General features: G+C 39.6%; 1 protein-coding gene across 22 annotated transcripts in view; it reads right to left on the reverse strand.

Annotated features, from left to right (window-relative positions):
- The window catches only part of MAP2 (microtubule associated protein 2), a 310,676-nt gene that overhangs the window by 227,451 nt on the left and 61,428 nt on the right, over positions 1 to 21,797 (reverse strand). For all 22 annotated transcript variants that reach the window (XM_058439038.1, XM_058439032.1, XM_058439003.1 and 19 more), the window contains exon 2: positions 282 to 331. The gene's annotated coding sequence lies outside the window, so the exon portion shown is untranslated. The remainder of the gene's footprint in view (positions 1 to 281; positions 332 to 21,797) is intronic.

The following is a 21,797-nucleotide window of genomic DNA, read 5'->3' on the forward strand; positions in this document are numbered from 1 at the left end:
TTAATTAAACAAATGAATTCAAGTTGGATTTTTTTCATTATTCGAAAGTCAGGTGAAATAAATTCAACATTCAAAAACCAAATAAATTATACTAATTAGAAAAACAGTACTTAGGGAACCATATTTGCTAGTAGGCCAACTCTGAAATATATCCAGTTTTTACCAAATTTGAGCTTTTACCACACATTGCAAGCATATTTCTGACACAGCTATCTAAAGACCCATGATGCCTTTATTTTATTTCATAGTTTATTCGTGATTGACACAAATATAGTACTGACCTTAATTCCAGCCAGAAGTTATAAGATACTTTGGATTAGATCAATAAAATCTAAAAGAAGAAAAGAAAAATACCCAGTAAGTTAAATCAGTTGAACAATCTGGCTTTTTCTTTCACTATGGAGGAAGATAAAATCAGAAGTGACTTGTTCCTCACTCCATAAAATGCACTGTCTGAAACACATCCATTTACAATACACGACGGTTATGTATAATACAACTTTAAACTTAAAAATACATTCTACATTTTATTGAAAAAAATATATATTAAATGACAAAATTAGGTCCTATTTTTATTTTATACTTATTTAAAGTAGAAGTCCTATGTTTATAGTCTAAAACAACCAACCAAAAAGAATTTTTAACACATTCTGTTCCTAATATACTACCATTGCTCTTAAGAGATGTTTAATCAAAAATAATAAAACTCATGCATTTTGATCCTGCCATAGACCGAATGCTTGTGTCCCCACCAACCCAAATTCATATGTTGAGTTCCTAATCCCCCAGTGTAATATTTGGAGGTGGGGCCTTTGGAAGGTGATTAATGCCCCTATAAAAGAGATCCCAGAAATATAAAAAGTGGACTGTGCCTTTATACACGAGATCACAGAGAGCACTCTCACACCTTCTGCCTGCCATATGAAGGTGGAGGAAAAAACAGGAAGCAGGACCTCAGCAAAACCAATCTGCTGCTGCCTTGATCTTGAACTTCACTGCTTCCAGAACTGGAAAAAATAAATTTCTGTTCTTTTATGTTTGTTACAACAGTCTGTACAGACTGACACAGGTCTTTAATCTGATTTAATACGCACAGAGAATCTGTAGATTTTTAGTCCTGGGTCGACAAGCAGTCTAAACCTTTGCTAAAGGTAGCAAAGTTCAAATAAGACAATTCAGTGGTAAAGGATCAATCTTTCCATTGGTCTCTTGCACCTAAGCCTTGCTACTAAAATATGCTGAGAAGTAAATATGCAGAAAAGCATGTTGTCAAATGGAAGTATAAAGAAGGTAAACCAGGGACAAAAACAAATTTTGTGCCGAAATCAGCCTGCCTCTTGAACAGATAGTAAACAAAACAACTTCAAAATGACAGAAGACACTCAACTCGCCACAGGGAGCATCTATGGGGCAGTCTCTAATTAAAAAGCAAATTAGGCCGGGCGCGGTGGCTCACGCTTGTAATCCCAGCACTTTGGGAGGCCGAGGCGGGCAGATCACGAGGTCAGGAGATCGAGACCACGGTGAAACCCCGTCTCTACTAAAAATACACAAAAAAAATTAGCCAGGCGTGGTGGCGGGCGCCTGTAGTCCCAGCTACTCGGAGAGGCTGAGGCAGGAGAATGGCGTGAACCTGGGAGGCGGAGCTTGCAGTGAGCCGAGATGGCGCCACTGCACTCCAGCCTGGGCGACAGAGCAAGACTCTGTCTCAAAATAAATAAATAAATAAATAAATAAAAATAAAAAGCAAGTTAGGTTCTAGAAGTATGTTTGTGAGTTAATTGGATAGAAAACAGCATATGTTCTTCTACATGTTAGAAATGTTTCATTATTAGACTCCTATGCTAAGTCCAAAAACTAAATTAGCCTAAAACTAGTTATTTACTGAAAAGAACAGTATAAAATAAGACAAAGAAAATACTAGTAAACCACAGAAAATACAACTGAATATGAAATAGTTGATTTTTAATCCTAAGGGCAGGTGTTTAAGAAAAGTAAACTTTGTCCTACAATAACGAAATGATGGGTTGATACATCTGTGGAGATTTTTTTTTAAGTATCTGAGGAAATTATGAAGGACATTTAAGATTAATGCCTTTAGTATATCTATCTTGACTTCAAACAAATGACATTATTTTACTTGGATACAAATATTGCTTTTTGGCTATAAAGCCAACAGCTCCCTAACTGTCATGGTGGCCCAGGGCACCACTGTAAACTCTCAGGGGAATGGTGAAATGTTTTCTTTTTCTCTACTCTTTTTTTGAGACAGGGTCTCACTCTGTCACCTAGTCTGAAGTGCAGGGGTGTGATCATGGCTCACTACAGCCTCAACCTCCCAGGCTCAATCAGTCCTCTCACCTCAGCCTCCGTAGTAGCTGGAACTACAAGCGTGAACCACTATGCCTGACTAAGTTTTGTATTTTTTGTAGAGATGGAGTTTCACCATGTTCCCCAGGCTGGTCTCAAACTCCTGAACTCAAGCAATCCACTCGCCTTGGCCTCTCAAAGTGCTGGGATTACAGGCATAAGCCACCGTGCCTGGCCAAAATGTTTTCAATATATGAAAACAAAAACAAAAACAAAAAACCCACAGCAATATCCATTAGGCAGCACAAAAACTATTAACTTAAAGTGGTTTGCGGTTTCAACATTAGATCATGCTACATTCCTTTCAATGATGTTACAGCTTTGCAAAGTTGGATTTTGATGATGTTTGTGATATAAAAGCAAATACTGCATGAAAATCAACATGAAGTAAGAATGACAAAAACCTTTTTTCCATAAAAAAAATAAAAGAAATAAGAATGATAGTGTCCAGTGTGACTTCAAGGTTTGAGGGCTAGGCAGTATTCAACAGGCACAAATCCCATTAGTAAGTGATTGTGGGTTTCTAAGCATAAAACAAAAATAGATTTGATTTCAATTTATGTGTATTATTTTTTCAAAAGGTTACTAAGTTGTTAGGACTTAAACATATTATGTTAATTAAATGAAACTGTGAGGTACATCTTTTGTCTTTTGGCCTAGAGGAATCTTGAAAATAAAATTACTGAGATACTAAGGGTGCCATAAACTGAGAACATTTGGAACATTCCTGTTAAGCATAGTTTCTTGTTGTTTATTTTTTGTTTTGCTCCACAAATTTAAAGAGAAAGCATGAGAAATTTAAAATAAAAATACTAGGAGAGCAAAGGAAAAATGAGAAAGAAAAAATATGTCTCTAAAATATGAAGAAAAAATGCTAAGAGAGTGGGAAGGACAGTGATTCAACACACTCAGTGACTGTGTATGTGTGGCTGGGTTGCATGTGCACTATTGTGTGTGCAAGAGATGGCTAAAATAGAATGTACATAAGAACACTAGTCTATGAAAGACAGAGTGGATACACTGCATAGGTGTTCATTTTAATTATATTATCAATCATTATCCCCTAAGAAAAAAGGAGACATTGGAAAGGGATTGTGATTTAGATCTAAATATTCACTAGGAAAAAAAAATGATAGCTTGCACAGCAACGCGAATGTGCTTAATGCCACAAAGCTGAACCCTTTAAAATGGTTAAAATGTTAAATTTTATGTTACATATGTTTTACTACAATATAAAATAAGTGATGCTGTTATCCTAGGATCTTGCATGGTGTCTCATACAAAAACCTACTCTATAATCGATAAATGCATACTGAGCAATGAATACCAGGATGATATTGCCATTTAACAACTCTTTAAAGAGAAAGTGGTTCACTAGTTGCCTGGAGTCAGGGAAAGTCTAACCTGAAACTGCCCATTTGTTTGCTTGCAAGTTTTAGGCCTCAATTTATCATTTGACTATAGCTACTTCTTGCTAATTGCTCTTTAACACAGATCAGCATCCTGATATCTTTAATATTCTTTTAAATAGACTGGATTTCATTTCTTCCACGTGCACTCCCAAATATACACTTTCATAGCAAAAACAAAATGATACTGTGAGATTTTTTTTTTTTAAGTTGAGTTTTATGACACAGGAGCCTGACTTCTTTAAGTATTCCATAATGTGTTTGGAAAGACATTCCAACTTACTTGTCCCTCTTCCAGTGTTCCTCCTCCCCACCACTGGAAGCCCCATCTCCAAGAAAAACCTTGCTTAGTCTCTCTTTTTTTTTTTTTTTTCGGAGACAGGGTCTTGCTCTGTCAACCAGGCTGGAGCGCAGTGGCACCATTTCAGCTCACTGCAACCTCGACCTCCTGGGTTCAAGTGATTCTCCTGCCTCAGCCTCCCGAGTAGCTGGGATTACATGTATGCATCACCACACCCAGCTAATTTTTGCATTTTTTAGTAGAGATGGGGTTTCAATACAGCATGATTGAAAAACAAACTGTATTCAAAATATTAATACTCTTTTAGGTATGTGAACTTTGTATTTGAACCCAACATTTGCAGCACACAAAATATCAATAAATATTGTTAAATGAATAAAGGTGCTTACTGTTGTATTTTTTCCAATTCTATGTCAAATTTAAAGAAACAGTTGAAAATACCCTTTGTGGTGAGAATAAGAAAATAAAATCCCATCCTTGCCTTACATGACTTCCACTGAAAGGATAGTCTCTTCAATAAATGGTGTTAGGTAAACTGGGTACTACATGCAAAAGAATGAAAATGGACTTTTATCTTACATCATGCATAAAAATCAACCCAAAATGGAATGAAAACTTAAATGTAAGACCTGAAACCATAAAACTCTTAGAAGAAAACATAGGGAATAAGCTTCTTGACATTGACTTTGGCAATGATTTTTTGAATATGACACCAACAGCTCAGGCATCACAAGCAGAAACAAACAGATGGGGCTACATCAAACTGTCCAAAAGAGGAAACAATCAACAAAATAAAAAGGTAATCTAGAGAACGGGAGAAAATATTTGCAAACCATATATCTGATTAGGCGTTAATATCCAAAATATAGGGCTGGACATGGGGGCTCATGCCTGTAATCCCAGCACTTTGGGAGACCAAAGAGGGTGGAGTGCTTGAGTCCAGGAGTTTGAGACCAGTCTGGGAAACATGGAGAAACCCCAACTTTACAAAGAATACAAAAAATTAGCTGGGCATTGTGATGTGCCCTGTTGTCCCAGCTACCTTAACCCTGTCTCAAAAAAAAAAAAAAAAAAAAAAAAAAAAAAAAAAAAAAAAACAAAAATATAAAAAACAAAGAAAAAAAAAATTTAAAAATGAGCAAAGGACCCTGAGTAGACATTTTTCCAAAGAAGACATGACAATGGCTAAAAAGTTTATGAAAAGGTGTTTAATATCAGAAATCATCAGAGACATCAAAACCACAATGAGATAGCTATCTCACACCTGTTAGTATGGCCATCATTAAAAAGATAAAAAAATAAGTGTTGGATGTGGCGAAAAGGAAAGGGAACACTGTATACTGTTGATGGGAATGTAAATTGGTACAAGTGCTATGGAAAACAGTATGGAGGTACCTCAAGAAATTAAAAAGAGAACTACAATTTGATCCAGCAACCCCACTACAGGGAAAATACACAAAGAAAATGAAGTCGGTACCTTGAAGAGATATCTGCACTCCTGTGTTCATTGCAGCATTATTTACAATAGTCAAAATATGAAAACAACCAATGTCTATTGACAGATGAATGGATTAAAAAATTGTGAGATACTATACACAATGGAACATGATTAAGACTTTAAAAGGGAGATCCTGCCATTTGCAACAACATGAAAAAACCTGAACGGCATTATGGTAAGTGAAATAAGCCAGACACAGAAAGAAAAATACTGCATAATCTCACTTATGTGGAATCTTAAAAAGCTGAACTCATAGAAGCGGAGTAGAATAGTGGTTATCTGGAGGTGGGGAGATTGGCGAAATGAGGACATGTTAGCCGAAAGATATAAGGTCACAATTATACAAGATGACTAAACCTAGAGGTCTAATGTACAGCATGACGACTACAGTTAATAATATTGTAAGGTCTACTGAAAATTTGCTAAAAGAATAGGTTTCAGGTGTTCTTATTTTTTAAAACAATAAGTGTGTGAGGAGACAGACACATTAATTTGCTTCACTCTAGTAATCAATTCACTGTGTGTGTATATATATATCAAAACATGTTGCACACTTGAATATATACAATTTTTATATAAAAATATTGGAAACACAGTTCTGAGGGAAAAGAGGTATTCATTTTTGACCTGGTGGGCTCAAGCTGTCCCGTGGCTTCTGTTTGTTTGCTTGCTTTTCTTATCTTAAGGAGAGCACTTTCATTTGCAGTGCTAGGAGCAGCTGCTTTGTAAATAACTCCCTGGAACCTTTTTTTTTCTTTTTTTCCAACCAAGCCAGTTATTGAGCAAATAGGCGCAGAATTGTGAAGACTGATGTTGCCCCAAGGCTCAGTCCTCACTGTGAACATCTGCCATTTCAAACACACAGATCAAGACTTCTTGTGTAGTATTTTGCTAAACAATGCCCTAAGCAAAACGCAAATAAAATTCTTTTCAATAGGATTTAGCATCTGCTTCCAGGCAGCTTAATGTATCAGCATACTAAAAGCACCAATTCTCCATCCTCTGTCTCTTTCCCCTCACCTAAAAGGTAGGAGAAATGTCGGCAAATAATCTTGAGTTAATTGGTAAAGCTCTTCTTCCCCCCACCCACTCCGCCACACTCCTGCCCCAGTGAAAAATGACTTCATGCCTCCATATTATAAATCATATTGTGATGGTCAGATAACATTATAAAGCCTATGTCAAACTAAAATAGGCCTGATTATACCTCACAAGGAATACAAGATGAAAATAGCAGACATTTTTAGCTATTGGATTATCAAAGTTAATTGTGAGCTGAAAATTCACAATTTTTATATTTCTTATGCTTCTCCCTTGTTAAAGTTACACTTGAGTTTTCAAATTACAGAAATTGTTACTGCTTAAGTAACAGAAAAGTTACTACTGGAGTTACACCTTACAGAAACAAATGTCGGGAATACTGCAGTTATAAGATATTTAAAAAAATGGAAATGTTTTTGTTTGTAATTCTTATAATTCTCATATTTTTAAGGTATAGAGTAGGATTTTTTTCTTTTTTTGAGACAGAGTCTCACTCTATTGTCCTGGCTGGAGTGCAATGGCATGATCATGGCTCACTCCAGTCTCGACCTCCCCAGCCTCAGATGATCCTCCCACCTCAGCCTCCTGAGTTGCTGGGACTACAGGCATGCACCACCATGCCCAACTAATTTTTCTATTTTTTTGTAGAGACAGAGTTTCCCTATGTTGTACAGGCTGGTCTCAAACTCCCAGGCTCAAGTGATACACCCTCTGAAATTGCTGAGATTATAGGCATAAGCCACCATACCCAACTGGGTAGGGTTTTTTTTGTTGTTTGTTTGTTATGTTTTTTAGCATCATTAATATTTTAGGGATCCAGTGTTCTTTAACCTTAAAGAGTTCACTTAGTTAGAATCTAGTGGGATAACAGAGGTTGTGAAAAAGCCAAAAGACAAAAAGCCATGATGGAAAAAAAGAAAAAATCCTATTGTCATAAGGAAATACTAACAGGGCTTTTGGGAGATCAATCAAGGGGAGAAAAATCCTGTTATGAAGATAAAGATTCACAGAGGAAGTTGTATTTGAGTTAGCCCTTGAAGGAGGTAAGGGATTTTGATAGGTGGAGATGGAGTGGGAAGGAGACAGACAATGGACAGGACACCACAGAAACAAAGTAACAGAAGAATCAAAGCCCAGAGGGTGTTTGGAAAAATACCTAGCCTGGAGTATGACACATAAGAAGAGCAATAATTGGGTGAAAAGCTAAGTTGGCTCTATATAGGAAGTAATGACCTTGAATGACAATCTGAGGAGGCTATTCAATTAAACATATTTAATTTTGTAGGTGAAAGTGGACCACTGAAGGTTTTAAATTCAAGAATGGCATAATTAGGAAATTTAATCTCGCAATATTATGTAGATTGGATCAGAGAGGGGAGTGCTTAAAGAAGTGTTCATTAAAGTGGCTCCTTCAGAAGCCCAGGTGAATGGTAATGAAGAGACAATTCAGGTGGAGACAGTGTCCATATAAAGGAGAGTGTTACAACTATTGCATGGATATATGTATTAGTCTGCTGAGACTGTGATATAGTTCTGATGTTTGTCTCCACCCAAATCTCATGTTGAATTGTATTCCCTATTGTTGGAGGTGGGGCCTAGAGGGAGGTGACTGGATAATGGGGGAAGAGCTCTCATGGCTTGGTGCTGTCTTCATGATAGTGAGTTCTCACAAAATCCAGTCACTTAAAAGTGTGTGCCACCTCCTCCCAGCATTCTCCCTCTCCTTTTCCTCCCCACCCGTCTCTCTTTCTGGCTTGCTCCTGCTTTCACTATGTGAAGTGCCTGCTCCTGCGTTGCTCTCCACCATGAGTGAAAGCCCCCTGAGGCCTCCCCAGAAGCTGATGCCAGCACTGTGTTTCCTGTATGGATTGCAGAACCATGAGCCTATTAAACTTATTTTTTTTAATAAATTACCCAGTTTTGGGTATTTCTTTATAGCAATGTAAGAACAGCCTAACACATTGAACTGAAGAGTGGGGTGTTGCTATAAAGATACATGGAAATGTGGAAGCAGCTTTGGAACTGGGTAATGAGCTGAGGTTGGAAGAGTCTGGATGGCTCAGAAGAAGACAGAAAGATGAGGGAAACTTAGGAATTTTTTAGAGACTAGTTAAACTGTTGTGACCAAAATGCTGATAGTGATATGGACAGCAAAATCCAGGCTGATGAGGTCTCTGATGGAAATGAGGAACTTACTGGGAACTGGGGCAAAGGTCACACGTTTTATGTGTTAGCAAAGAGCTTGGCTGGATTGTGTCCAGATCCTAGGGATCTTTGGAAGTTTGAGCTTCACAGTGACTATACAGCGTATCTGGCAGATGAAATTTCTGAGCAGCAATACATTTAAGAGGTGCCCTGGCTGTTTCTAATAACCTACACTCAGAAGCAGGAGCAAAGAAAAGATTAAGAATTGGAATTTATACTTAAAAGGGAAGCACAGCATAAAAGTTTGGAAAATTTTCCATCTAACCATGTGGCAAAGAAAGAAAAAGCTTTTTTTGAGAGAGGAATTCAAGCAGGCTGTGGAACAACCACTTGCTAGAGAAATTTGCATAACGAAACCCCACCAAGTGCTCATAGCCAAGACAATGGGAAAAAGGCCTTGAAGGCATTTCAGAGACCTTCATGGCAGCCCCTCCCATCATAGGCCCAGAGGCCTAGGAGGGAAGAATGTTTTTGCGGGCCAGGTCCAGGGCCCCACTGCCCCGCACAGCCTCAGGATACTGTACTGCATTGGAAGCTCTGGCTGCAGCCTCTGCTCAAAGGACCCCAGACACTGTCGTGCCACTGCTCTGGAGAGCACAAACTGCTGTAAGTCTTGGCAGCCTCCATGTGTTGTTAAGCCTGCGGATGCACGGAGTGCAAGAGTGAATGAGGCTTGGCACCTTCCATGTAGATTTCAAAGGATGTATGGAAAAGCCTGGATGCCCAGGCAGAAGCCTGCTGCAGGGGCAGAGCCCCAACAGAGGACCTCTACTACGGTAGTGCCAAGGGGAAATGTGAAGTTGGAACCCTCACATCTGGTCTCCACTGGGGCACTCCCTAGTGGAGCTGTGAGAAGGGGGTCACCACCCCCCAGACCTCAGACCAGCAGCTTGTATCCTGCACCTGGAAAAGCTGCAGGCACTCAACAACCTGTGAGAGCAGCTGAGGAGTATGGGGAGGATGCACCCTGCAAAGCTAAAAGGACAGAGCTAATCAAGGCCTTAGGAGCCCCCTCATTGTACCAGTGTGCTGTGGATGTAAGACATGGAGTCAAAAGATATTATTTTGGAGCTTTAAAGTTTAATAACTGCCCTGCTAGGTTTTGAACTTGCGTGGGGCCTTTAGTCCCTTTCTTTTGGCCAATTTCTTCCTTTTGGAATATCAATGTTTACCCAGTGCTTATACCCCCATTGTATATTGGGAGTAAATAACTCTTTCTGATTTTACATGCTTGTAGATCGAAGGGATTTGCCTTGTTTCAAATGAGGCTTTGGACTTTTGAATTAATGCTGGAATGAGTTAAGACATTGGGGGACCATTGGGAAGTCATGACTGTATTTTGCAATGTGAGAAGGACATGAGATTTGGAAAGGGCCTGGTGCAAGATGATATAGTTTTCATATTTGTCCCCACCCAATTCTCATGTTGAATTGTAATCCCCAGTGCTGGAGGTGGGGCCTAGTAGGAGGGGTTTGGATTATGGAGGTGATCCCTCATGGCTTGGTGCTGTTTTGTGATAGTGAGTTCTCATGACATCTGGTCATTTAAGAGAGTGTGGAGCCTCCCATTCTACTCTCTCTTTCTCTCTTGTTATCTCCATTGCTTGCTCCTGCTTTGACTATGTGAAGTGCCCACTCCTGCTTTGCTTTCTGCCAGGAGAAAAAGCTCCCTGAGTCCTCCCCATAAGCTGATGCCAGCACTATGTTTCCTGTATAGCCTGCAGAACTGTGAGCCAATTAAACATCTTTTCTTTGTAAATTATCCAGTCCCATGTATTTCTTTATAGCAATGCAAGAGAATGGCCTAATATAGTCTAACATAACAAAATGCCCTAGACTATGTGGCTTATACAACAGATATTTACTTTTTCACAGTTCTGGAGGTTGGAGGGGTGAGATCAAGTGCCATCATGGTCAGGTTCTGGTGAGGGCTATAATCCTGGCTTGTAGACAGCCACATTCTCACTATGTCCTCACATGGTGGAGAAAGAAAGACACGAAGATGGGTGGGGAAATTTAGAGAACTCTATTTTCCTCTTCTTATGAGGCCACCAACCCTACTGGATTAGGGCCCCACTCTGATGACTTTGTTTAACCTTAATTACCTGCTACAAGCCCTATTTTTAAACAGTCACACTGGCACTTAGAACTTCAATATATGGATGGGGTGGGGCACAACTCAGTCCATAACAGTATTTACAGTCCATGCAGGATTTAGGGATTAAAGCCAGGCATAGTGGCCCACTCCTCTAATCCCAGCACTTTGGGAGACCAAGGCAGAAGACTGCTTGAGGCCAGGAGTTTGAAACCAGCATAAGCAACATAGAGAGACTGCTACAAAAACAACTTTTTTTTTTTTTAAATTAGCCAGGCATGGTAGTGCACACCTGTAGTCCTAGCTACTGGGGAGGCTGAAGCCAGAGGCATATAAGGTTACAGTGAGCTATGATTGCACCACTGAAATCCACCCTTGGCAACAGAGTCCCTGTCTCACACACACAAAAAAAGAATTTAAGGATTCATTGGCCAGGAAAGGCACAGGATGAAGAAAGGAGCCAAGAGAATTTTGAGGGTGTAAGAAAAACAGACTCCTAGGACATTCTTAGAAACAGGAAAGCCTGAAGGGAGATCAGGTTGCTGGGTAAAAGTAGAGGATAATGGGCTTTATTAGACACATTAAGTGTGAGTTTCTGGCAGGATAATAAAGGAAAGGTATTCATCAGGCAACTGACCTATTCATGGAGGGTATGATTTTATGTGATATGCAAAGGAATAAAAACTCAATATCTAAACAAAACAATAAAGGAGTTAAATTTGTGGTGATATAATTAGGCAAAATATACCAATATAGGGTTATAGGGTCAAAGGTACATGTTCCAAAACATAGAATTAAGTTGTCTAGACAGCTCATATTATTGTATATTTAATCACGCTTTGCCTTGACAGGTAGATATAACATTAATAGAGTGCTGGCTATGTGTAAGCCCATATCATTCTTAATGAATGCCATATCCTGCCTGCCCAGACTGTGGGCTGCTCTGGGTCAATGACCCAGCAAATCTATGTTTGTATTCCAAGCCCTTAGTGTGGTATATAGCACAAAGTCAGGAATCTATAAATGTGGAATGACTCACTCCCTGGAAAAAGAGGCTGAGTCATGAGCACTCCAACTAATTTCACCTCTAGACATTGTATTATTCATATAAAACATCATAGGAAGTGAGGCACGAGGTAAGGCTCTTAATGGAATGTTCTGTACTCTGACATGTTTGCTGTATCTGCCATAACAATGCTGGAAAAGAAAGTTAAGGCTAAAGAAGGCCAGTTACATGCTGGGAAATTGAAACTATTTCACCCATTTGCTGTCACAACACAGAACATAAAATGACTAGGTGATGCAGTAACTAGAAATAAATGAGTGTCAATTGAAAATGAAGAACTTTCAAATGTCTAAATCATGTAATTTGTTTTATGAAGGCTAGAGTACCATTCTAATACAAAACAACAATTATAGGAAATGAGCATTAAGTGTTTAATATAACTCAATCATTCTACAAAGTTTGTCAGATGCATTATTGATTTAATCCTCACAAAGACCAAACACAGCAGATACTATTTTTATTCCCAGGAGAAAACTAAGCTTATAAAGATTGAATATCCAGTACCTTTCTGTTTGTTAGTTTTCCTTCTGACAGTCAGGTCCCTCTTCTGCAGGTCTGCTGGAGTTTGCTGGAGGTCCACTCCAGACCCTCTTTGCCTGGGTATCACCAGCAGAGGCTGCAGGACAGTAAAGATTGCTGACTGCTCCTTCCTCTGGAAGCTTTGTCCCAGAGGGACACCCGCCAGATGCCAGCCGAAGCTCTCCTGCATGAGATGTCTGTTGTCCCCTGCTGGGAGGTATCTCCCCGTTAGGAGGCACGGGGGTCAGGGACCCACTTGAGGAGGCAGTCTGTCCCTTGGCAGAGCTCGAGCACTGTGCTGGGAGATCTGCTGCTCTCTTCAGAGCTGGCAGGCAGGAACATTTAAGTCGGCTGAAGCTGTACCCACATCCCTCCCTTCCCCCAGGTGCTCTGTCACAGGGAGATGGGAGTTTTATCCACAAGCCCCTGACTAGGGCTGCTGCCTTTCTTTCAGAGATGCCCTGTCCAGAGAGGAGGAATCTACAGAGGCAATCTGGCTACAGTGGCTTTGCGGCGCTGTGCTGGGCTCTGCCCAGTCCAAACTTTGGGCAGCTTTGTTTATCAGTCTTTTATTAAGGCAAAGAAATAACAAAAATCACAGATAAGGTGGAATATATACATATATATGGCCAGCACATATTATTTTTTCATCTTTTGTTTTTAAGTTTAGAGCACTGACGGATTTTCCTACCTATATAATTCTCTAAGGAGTTCTGGCATATTCAAATTCAGGCAGAAACAATAGGGGAAAACATGCTTTGAAGAAACTTGAAAACCAATGATAAATTTTTGAAATGAAAATATCTCAATCTCTTTTAGTTCTTTCTGTGTTTTCAGTGGGACAAAAACTTTGGAAGATGGCAATATTTATTTATTTGTTTTTTAAAGTGAAAGCAAGTCTATTAAGAAAGTAAAGGAATAAAGAATGGCTACTCCATAGGCATAGCAGCCGTGAGGGCTGTTGGTTGTCCATTTTTATGGTTATTTCTCGATTATATCCTAACAAGGGGTAAATTATTCATGCCTCACCTTTTTAGACCATATAGGGTAACTTCATGACATTGCCATGGGATTTGTAAACAGTCATGGTGCTGGTAGGACTATAGCAGTGAGGATGACCAAAGGTCACTCTCATAACCATCTTGATTTCGGTGGGATTTAGCTGGCTTTTTTTTTTTTTTAATTATACTTTAAGTTTTGGGATACCTGGGCAGAACATGCAGGTTTGTTACATAGGTATACATGGACCACGGTGGTTTGCTGCACCCATCAAACAGTCATCTACATTAGGTATTTCTCCTAATGGTATCCCTCTCCTTGCCCCCACCTCCCCGACAGGCCCCGGTGTGTGATGTTCCCTGCCCTGTGCGCATGTTCTCATTGTTCAACTCTCACTTATCAGTGAGAATGTGTGGTATTTGGTTTTCTTTTCCTGTGTTAGTTTGCTGAGAATGATGGTTTCCAGCTTCATTTATGACCCTGCAAAGGACATGAACTTGTCTTTTTTTATGGCTGCATAATATTCCATGGTGTATGTATGCCAAATCTTCTTTATCCAGTCTATCATTGATGGGCATTTAGGTTGGTTCCAAGTCTTTGCTATTGTGAAGAGTGCTGCCATAAACATACATGTGCATGTATCTTTATAGTAGAATGATTTATAATCCTTTGGGTATATACCCAGTAATGGGATTGCTGGGTCAAACGGTATTTCTGGTTCTAGATCATTGAGGAATCGTCATACTGCCTTTCATAATGGTTGAACTAATTTACACTCCCACCAACAGTGTAAAAGCATTCCTATTTCTTTATATCCTCTCCAGCATCTATTGTTTCCTGACTTTTTAATAATCACCATTCTAACTGGCGTGAGATGGTATCTCATTGTGGTTTTGATTGGCTTTTCTCTAATGACCAGTGATGATGAGCTTTTCTTCATATGTTTGTTGGTCACATAAATGTCTTACTTTGAGAAGTGTCTGTTCATATCCTTTGCCCACTTTTTGGTGGGGTTATCTTTTTCTTGTGAATTTGTATAAGTTCCTTGTAGATTCTGGATATTAGCCCTTTGTCAGATAGATAGATAGCAAACATTTTCTCCCATTCTATAGGTTGCTTGTTCACTCTGATGATAGTTTCTTTTGCTGTGCAGAAGCTCTTTAGTTTCATTAGATTGCATTTGTCAATTTTGGCTTTTGTTGCCATTGCTTTTGGCGTTTTAGTCATGAAGTCTTTGCCCATGCCTATGTCCTGAATGGTATTCCCTAGGTTTTCTTCTAGGGTTTTTATGGTTCTAGGTATTACGTTTAAATCTTTAATCCATCTTGCATTAATTTTTGTATACATTTGTAAGGAAGGGGTCCAGTTGCAGTTTTCTGCATATGGCTAGCCAGTTTTCCCAACACCATTTATTAAATAGGGAATCCTTTCCCCATTGCTTGTTTTTGTCAGGTTTGTCAAAGATCAGGTGGTTGTAGATGTGTGGCATTATTTCTGAGGCCTCTGTTCCGTTCCATTGGTCTATGTATCTGTTTTGGTACCAGTACCATAACATTTTGGTTAACGTAGCCTTGTAGTATAGTTTGAAATCAGGTAGCGTGATGCCTCCAGCTTTGCTCTTTTTGCTTAGGATTGTCTTGGCTATACAGGATCTATTTTGGTTCCATATGAAATTTAAAGTAGCTTTTTCCTAATTCTGCGAAGAAAGTCAATGGTAGCTTGATGGGAATAGCATTGAATCTATATATTACTTTGGGCAGTATGGCCATTTTCACGATATTGTTTCTTCCCACCCATCAGCATGGAATGTTTTTCCATTTGTGTGTGACCTCTTCTATTTCCTTAAGCAGTGGTTTGTAGTTCTCCTTGAAGAGGTCCTTCACATCCTTGTAAGCTTTATTCCTAGGTATTTTATTCTCTTTATAGCAATTGTGAATGGGAGTTTGCTCAAGATTTGGCTCTGTATCTGTCTATTATTGGTGTATAGGAATGCTTGTGATTTTTGCACATTAATTTTGTATCCTGAGACTTTGTTGAAGTTGCTTATCAGCTTACGGAGATTTTGGGCCTGACAATGGTGTTTTCTAAATATAGAATTATGTCATCTGCAAACAGAGATAATTTGACTTCCTCTATTCTTATGTGAATACCCTTTATTTCTTTCTCTTGCCTGACTGCTCTGGCCAGAACTTCTAATAGTATGTTAAATAGGAGTGGTGAGAGAGGGCATCCTTTTCTTGTGCCAGTTTTCAAACGGAATACTTCCAGCTTTTGCCCATTCAGTGTGACACTGGCTGTGGCTTTGACATAAATAGCTCTTATTATTTTGAGATATGTTCCATCAATACCTAGTTTATTGAGTGCTTTTAGCATGAAGGGGTTTTGAATTTTATCAAAGGCCTTTTCTGCATCCATTGAGATAATCATGTGTTTTTTGTCATTGGTTTTGTTTATGTGATGGATTGCATTTATTGATTTGCATATGTTGAACCAGCCTTTCATCCAAGGGATGGAGCCGACTTGATCATAGTCGATAAGCTTTTGATGTGCTGCTGGATTTGGTTTGCCAGTATTTATTGAGGATTTTTGCATCAATGTTCATCAGGGATATTGGGCTGAAATTTTCTTTTTTAGTTGTGTCTCTGCCAGATTTTGGTATCAGGATGATGCTGGCCTCATAAAATGAGTTAGTAAGGAGTCCCTCTTTTTTTATTGTTTGGAATAGTTTCAGAAGGAATAGTACCAGCTCCTCTTTGTACCTCTGGTAGAAGTCAGCTGTGAATCCATCTGATCCTAGGTTTTTTTTGGTTGGTAGGCTATTAATTACTGCCTCAATTTCAGAACTTGTTATTGGTCTATTCAGGGATTCAACTTCTTCCTGGTTTAGTCTTGGGAGGGTGTATATTTCCAGAAATGTATCCATTTCTTCTAGATTGTCTAGTTTATTTGTGTAGAGGTGTTTTATAGTATTCTCTGATGGTAATCTGTATTTCTGTGGGATCAGCGGTGATCTCCCCTTTATCAATTTTTATTGTGTCTATTTGATTCTTCTCTCTTCTTTATTAGTCTGGCTAGTGGTCTACCTATTTTGTTAATCTTTTCAAAAAAACTAGCTCCTAGATTCATTGATTTTTTTGAAGGGTGTTTCATGTCTCTATCTCCTTCAGTTCTGCTCTGATCTTAGTTACTTCTTGTCTTCTGCTAGCTTTTGAATTTGTTTGCTCTTGCTTCTCTAGTTCTTTTAATTGTGATGTTAGGGTGTCAATTTTAGATCTTTCCCACTTTGTCCTGTGGGCATTTAGTGCTATAAATTTCCCTCTAAACACTGCTTTAGCTGTGTCTCAGAGATTCTGGTACATTGTGTCTTTGTTCTCATTAGTTTCAAAGAACTTATTGATTTCTGCCTTAATTTTGTTATTTACCCAGTAGTCATTTAGGAGCAGGTTGTTTGGTTTCCCTGTAGTTGTGCAGTTTTGAGTGAGTTTCTTAATCCTGAGTTCTAATCTGATCGCACTGTGGTCTGAGAGACTGTTATGATTTGTGTTCTTTTGCATTTGCTGAGGAGTGTTTTACTTCCAATTATGTGGTTGATTTTAGAATAAGTGCTATGTGGTGCTGAGAAGAATGTATATTTGGTTGATTTGGGGTGGAGAGTTCTATAGATGTCTATTGGGTCTGCTTGGTCCAGAGCTGAGTTCAAGTCCTGAATATCCTTGTTAATTTTCTGTCTCCTTGATCTGTCTTATTTGACAATGCGGTGTTAAAGTCTCCAACTATTATTGTGTGGGAGTCTAAGTCTCTTGGTAGGTCTCTAAGAACCTGCTTTATAAATCTAAGTGCTCCTGTATTGGGTGCATATATATTTAGGATAGTTAGCTCTTCTTGTTGCAGTGATCTCTTTACCATTATGTAATGCCCTTCTTTGTCTTTTTTGATCTTTGTTGGTTTAAAGTCTGTTTTATCAGAGACTAGGATTGCCAGCCCTGCTTTTTTTCTGCTTTCCATTTACTTGGTAAATCTTCCTCCATCCCTTTATTTTGAGCCCATGTGTGTCTTTGCACATGAGATGGGTCTCCTGAATGCAGCACACCAGTGGGTCTTGACTCTTTTAACCAATTTGCCAGTCTGTGCCTTTTAATTGGGGCGTTTAGCCCATTTACACTTAAGGTTCGTATTGTTATGTGTGAATTTGATTTCCATCATTATGATGCTAGCTGGTTATTCTGGCCATTAGTTGATGCAGTTTCTTCATAGTGTTGATGGTCTTTACATTTGGCTTGTTTTTGCAGTGTCTGGTACCAGTTTTTCCTTGCCACATTTAGTGCTTCCATCAGGAGCTCTTTAAGGCAGGCCTGGTGATGACAAAATCCCTCAGCATTTGCTTGTCTGTAAAGGATTTTATTTCTTCTTTGTTTATGAAGCTCAGTTTGGCTGGATATGAAATTCTGGGTTGAAAATTATTTCCTTTAAGAATGTTGAATATTTTCCCCCACTGTCTTCTGGCTTGTAGGGTTTCTACAGGGACATCTGCTGTGTCTGATGGGCTTCCCTTTGTGGGTAACCCAACCTTTATCTCTGGCTGCCCTTAACATTTTTTCCTTCATTTCAATCTTGGTGAATATAATGATTATGTGTCTTGGGGTTGCTCTTCTTAAGGAGTATCTCTGTGGTGTTCTCTGTATTTCCTGAATTTGATGTTGGCCTGTCTTGCTAGGTTGGGGAAGTTCTCCTGGATAATATCCTGAAGTGTGTTTTCCATCTTGGTTCCATTCTCCCCATCACTTTCAGATACACCAATCAATTGTAGGTTTGGCCTTTTCAAATAGTCCCATATTTCTTGGACACTTTGTTCATTCCTTTTTATTATTTTTTCTCTAATCTTGTCTTCATGCTTTATTTCATTAAATTGATCTTCAATCTCTGATATCCTTTCCTCCACTTGATCGATTTGGCTATTGATACTTGTGTGTGCTTCATGAAGTTCTCGTGCTGTGTTTTTCAGCTCCATCAGGTCATTTCTTTTCTTCTCTTAACTGGTTATTCTAGTTAGCAATTCCTCTAACCTTTTATCAAGGTTCTTGGCTTCCTTTCATTGGGTTAGAATATGCTCCTTTAGCTCAGAGGAGTTTGCTATTACCCACCTTCTGAAGCCTACTTCTGTCATTTCATCATACTCATTCTCCATCCAGTTTTGTTCCCTTGCTGGCAAGGAGTTATGATTCTTTGGTGGAGAAGAAGCGTTCTGGTATTTGGAATGTTCAGCCTTTTTGCACTGTTGTTTTCCTCATCTTTGTGGATTATCTACCTTTGGTCTTTGCTGTTGGTGACCTTCAGATGGAGTTTTTGCTTGGTTGTCCTTTTTGTTGATGTTGAGGCTATTCCTTTCTGTTTGTTAGTTTTCCTTCTGACAGTCAGGTCCCTCTTCTGCAGGTCTGCTGGAGTTTGCTGGAGGTCCACTCCAGATCCTCTTTGCCTGGGTATCACCAGCAAAGGTTGAAGGACAGTAAAGATTGCTGACTGCTCCTTTCTCTGGAAGCTTTGTCCCAGAGGGACACCCACCAGATGCCAGCCAGAGCTCTCCTGTATGAGGTGTCTGTCATCCCCTGCTGGGAGATATCTCCCCGTTAGGAGGCATGGGGGTCAGGGACCCACTTGAGGAGGCAGTCTGTCCCTTAGCAGAGCTCAAGCATTGTGCTGGGAGATCCGCTGCTCTCTTCAGAGCTGGCAGGCAGGAATGTTTAAGTTGGCTGAAGCTGTACCCACATCCCCTCCTTCCCCCAGGTGCTCTATTGCAGGGAGATGGGAGTTTGATTTATAAGCCCCTGACTGGGGCTGCTGCCTTTCTTTCAGAGATGCCCTGGCTAGAGAGGAGGAATCTAGAGAGGCAGTCTGGCTACAGCAGCTTTTTGGCGCTGTGGTGGGCTGCGCCCAGTCCAAACTGCCTGGCAGCTTTGTTTACACTGTGAGGGGAAAGCCACCTACTCAAACCTCAGTAATGGCAGACGCCTCTCCCCACACCAAGCTCAAGCATCCCAGGTTGATTTCAGACTGCTGTGCTGGTAGTAAGAATTTCAAGCCAGCGGATCTTAGCTTGCTGGATTCTGTGGGGGTGGGATCCACTGAGCTAGACCACTTGGCTCCCTGGCTTCAGCCCCCTTTCCAGGGGAGTGAATGGTTCTGTCTCACTGGCCTTCCAGGTGCCAATGGGGTATGAGAAAAAAACTCCTGCAGCTAGTTCAGTGTCTGCCCAAACGACTGTCCAGTTTTGTGCTTGATACCCAGGGCCTTTGTGGTGTAGGCACCCGAGGCAACATCCTGGTCTACAGGTTGCGAAGACCATGGGAAAAGCATAGTATGTGAGCCAGATAGCTCCGTCTCTCACGGCACAGTCCCTTAGGGCTTCCCTTGGCTAGGGGAAGGAGTTCCCTGACCCCTTGTGCTTCCTGGGTGAGGCGACACCCCACCCTGCTTCTGCTCGCCCTCCATGGGCTGTGCCCACTGTCTAACCAGTCCCATTGAGATGAACCAGGTACCTCAGTTGTAAATGCAGAAATCACACACCTTCTGCGTTGGTCTCTCTGAGAGCCACAGACTGGAGCTGTTCCTATTTGGCCATCTTGCACAGGAATCCAGCAATATTTATTTTTTAAAGAAACTTGTTGCCATTACCTCAAAGATGTATGGCAAAAAGTTCTTACATATTCCCAACCAAGTTCCTTTTGCTTTTCCTTCTTTTTAATTTTTATTTTATCAATGTTAGGTATATAAATAGTTTAAGAGGCTACCCTACTCAAGGTTTATGATAAAAACAGCAATAAGAAGTATGAGTTATTTGAAAGTTAAAATGCATCTGAATAACACTGTATTTATGTGGATAATGAAGTAATAGAGTTGAGTGATGAATCTGCAAAAGCCCCTAAGCTTATTTTTATCCATTTATTCAATCATTTGTCTTCAAAGTCGGAGTTTTTCCTTGAAATGCTTTTATGGTTAACTGAATGCATTATTAATTATTTGTTGAAAATCTTTCATGGAACATCTTCTCATTAATACTCAGATTTACAACTGAACTTTGTAAACATGTAGGATATACTTGAGGCACATGTCAGGCAGGCAGCTGTGTCTAACATTGGGGTGCTTTTAAGATTAATACCACAACCTAGATTTTCTCCAATTTGCAAAGTACACATCCTCCTAGGCCTACCAAACCATCATCTTGTCATCTGAGTGAAACCTGAATTTCAAAGGAATGTACAGCTATAGGCAATCCTTGACAATAAAGTAAATCTGTTCCCCAAAGCTCTAATTTCCTGAAAACTTTGGCAATGCACTACTAATAAGCCAAAACAGAGCATTCCACAGATTTCTGGACCCACTTCTCTGAGTCAGAGGCTTTCTCTCGGGTGAGTCCAGGTGTATGTAATTCCTTCTGTGTTGCTGTTATAAGTAAAGTTCTGCATAATTTAATAAATAAAATTGCAAATCCCCAAAAGAGGTATACGAGAATTGACTTCAGACCTATTTATTATAAAGTATATTTTCATCCATTTTAATATAATTATTGCATTTCATGTTACATACAAGGGACCAAAAAACGGTCAGAATTCTAATGGAATCTATACACTACAAAAGGAAATTCCATGTCTGGAACAAATGTAGCTGCAGCAAAAGTTAGGGTTTCCCATAAGTCTGAAAATATTAATCTATGACACAGATCTGCTGTTAATCCATGTTACATATTAAGTACTTCCTCAAATTCCATTATCTTTCAACTGTAGTAATCAAGAGTTAATGCTTTAATTTTCCCCCGAAGTAGCACTGGAGCAGAAAGTATTATATTGGAATGAAAATAGCTTAAATCAACTTACATTTTCCCCTATAATTCACATATAAACAATCTTATATTTGTAATTTTTCAATAACGTATTTAAAACCACAAGCAAAACATTATAAATGATGGTTTAATTTCTAATCTGACCAATTTCATCTTTAGTATAATTGAAGTGGTGCTGAACACCTAAATAGAATGTTTACAGCCTGACTGTGAACCAAGACATATCTGCATCTTTATTCTACTGTAAGACAGTTTTCCCTAGGCTGAGTGTGGTGGCTCATGCCTGTAATCCCAGCACTTTGGGAGGCTGAGGCGGGTGGATCAGGAGGTCAGGTCCTAGATCAAGACCATCCTGGCCAATATGGAGAAACCCCATCTCTACTAAAATACAAAAAACTAGCTGGGCATGGTGGCGCACTCCTGTAGTCCCAGCTACTCAGGAGGCCAAGGCAGGGGAAATG

The sequence above is a fragment of the Hylobates moloch genome, unplaced genomic scaffold (assembly GCF_009828535.3).
Source record: "Hylobates moloch isolate HMO894 unplaced genomic scaffold, HMol_V3 SCAFFOLD_1, whole genome shotgun sequence".
NCBI classification, from domain to species: Eukaryota; Metazoa; Chordata; class Mammalia; order Primates; family Hylobatidae; genus Hylobates; species Hylobates moloch.